General features: G+C 53.9%; 1 pseudogene; it reads left to right on the top strand.

Moving 5' to 3' along the window:
• Window positions 1-500: 500 nt before the first annotated feature.
• On the top strand, window positions 501-2132 carry LOC147895222 (aldehyde oxidase GLOX pseudogene; annotated as a pseudogene).
• Window positions 2133-2537: the final 405 nt, after the last annotated feature.

Raw genomic sequence — 2537 nt, 5'->3', positions numbered from 1 at the left:
CGAGAAGCGGCTGCAAGGCAATGCGTGGAAGACGAGGACGTAAGACCTACCTTCGGCACACGATGATCATCATGCAACAAGGCAGAGACAGTCGATGGCGAAGATGCGACGGAGAGAACCTTGCTTTTGAGCTGGAGAAGACGGCTCCGACGGAACAACACGCACGCGAGTCAGTGGTCGACGTGAGGAAATCCGTTTAGGAGCGCGAGCGCCACCAGCTGACGGCAGGCAGAAACTCCGTATATAAGCTTGCTGCGATGCAGGAGTGGGACATCAGCGCAGAAGAGCCTTGTTGATCTTGAGTGATATGCAGCCTAGTGAGCCTTATCGTCGATCAGGCTGATCTGCGTTACCTTCTCTTCTGTCTGCTTAACAGCTACTCCAATTCCGTGTGATTTCAACTTGCTGCTATCGATCGATCGGCAAATTTGGTAGAGAAGCTGTAATCAGGAGCAGCACTAGGCTGATCTGCGCTAGAATTCCGTCTGCTCATCGACAGGATGGCTGCGGGCACGAATTCTTCTGTGCTTCGTCCCGGCTTGCTGCTGCTGCTGCTGATATTGGCGGCCAATCTATCCTCCACATGCGCACAACATTTCACTTTGCTTAGGAACAATACCGGCATCGCCTCCATGCACTCAGCTATCACCCGCTTCAACACTGCCATCCTGCTCGACCGGACTGACATCGGATCCTCCCAAATCAGCCTCCCCAATGGCACCTGCCGCAACGACCCCCTCGATCAGGCCCTCAAGCACGACTGCACCGCTCACTCCGTCATGCTCACCCCCGGCACCGACCTTGCCTCTACCAGCGTGCGCCCGCTCATGATTCTCACCGATACTTGGTGCTCCTCCGGCCAGTTCCTGGCCAACGGCACGCTGCTCCAGCTGGGCGGAGACAACGACGGCCTCTACAAACTCCGAAGGCTCGATCCTTGCCCCTCCACCGGAACTTGCGACTGGGTCGAAGACCAAACGCAGTCTCTCAAAGACCCTCGCTGGTATTCCTCCAGCACCGTCTTACCCGACGGTAGGGTGATTACTGTGGGAGGACGAAGCGTGTTTACGTACGAGTTCATCCCCAAGACCGCCCCAGGCGAGGGTAGCTTCTTCTTGCAGCTCCTCCAGAACACTTCGGATTCTGGGAACGACAACCTTTACCCCTTCGTGCATCTACTGCCCGACGGAAGCCTCTACATCTTTGCCAACCGAGACTCCATCCGTCTCGATTACACCCGCAACATTGTCTTGAGCACCTACCCGACCATTCCCGGGGAGCCGCGTAACTATCCCTCTGCAGGTAGCTCTGTGCTTCTGCCGCTCCTCTATCCCTTCAATTCGCCCGAGGTCCTGGTGTGCGGGGGAGCCCAGAAGGGCGCCTTCAACACACCCAACCTACAGCTCGGATGCTCGCAGACCTGCGGCAGAATGCCGCTATTCTCTGCCAATGCATCCTGGACCATGGAGACCATGCCACTACGTCGTTGCATGGGCGACATGCTCCTATTGCCTTCGCGTGACGTGCTCATCATCAACGGCGCACAGAATGGATCCCAAGGTTGGGGTGAGGCATCCAACCCCGCTCTCAACCCGCTCATCTATCGCCCCGGATTTGCGCCTGCCAATCGCTTCAGCCTTCAACCCGCCGGCCCCATCCCGCGCATGTATCACTCCACTGCAAACCTCCTTCCCGATGGTCGAGTTTTGCTCGCCGGTAGTAACTCGCACCAGTTCTATACGTTTACAGGGCCGTTTCCCACCGAGCTCCGTGTGGAGGCGTGGACGCCTCCCTATGGGGAGTCCATCTTCGATTCCAGACGCCCCACCATCGTGTCCGCTCCGTCCACCCTCACCTTCGGCCAAGTCTTCCAGGTTACTTTCTCCATCTCCACCAACCCGCAGTCCGTCGAGATGAACCTCATCTCTGCACCGTTCTCTACACACTCTTTTGCGCAAGGCCAACGATTACTACATCTCAAGGCTGTAGCGCGAACAAATGTAGGCCCCCATCTCTACACTGTCACGGTCACTGCACCACCCAATGGCAATGTAGCTCCTCCTTCCTACTACATGCTATTCCCAGTGCAATCGGGGATCCCAGGGCCATCAATTTGGATTCAACTCAGTTGAAACGATTCTTGTGATCTGGGGCTGACTTATGGATGATAAATAAAGGGCTTGTAGCCTCATGTTGTATGGATGGATATAACTCAATAGCTTGTTGACACCAAGCTAGATGCTGGTCTATGCACTACATGAGCATTGTTCTCAAGATGTAATCTTTGTAACAACCTTCCGAACACCTTGACAAAGGATGGAATTTGATAGAGAAGATGCGGTCTATATCCAGATCCATTTGATTTCTAGAAACCATGCATGGGGTCCACGAATTGTGTTGCATATAAGAAAAATGTTTAAAGCTTTAAAGCTTTTTTGAGCTCATCTCTTACCAATGGCTCTTAACAAAGCATCACCCTATGACATCTCACACGAAGTGAAGAGGCATACAATGCTTAATACCCTTTTGTAAAGGAT

The sequence above is a fragment of the Dipteris shenzhenensis genome, chromosome 13 (genome assembly GCF_047967505.1).
Source record: "Dipteris shenzhenensis isolate YYH24624 ecotype China chromosome 13, Dip_SZ_1.0, whole genome shotgun sequence".
NCBI classification, from domain to species: domain Eukaryota; kingdom Viridiplantae; phylum Streptophyta; class Polypodiopsida; order Gleicheniales; family Dipteridaceae; genus Dipteris; species Dipteris shenzhenensis.
This window is presented reverse-complemented; position numbering and strand designations above follow the sequence as displayed.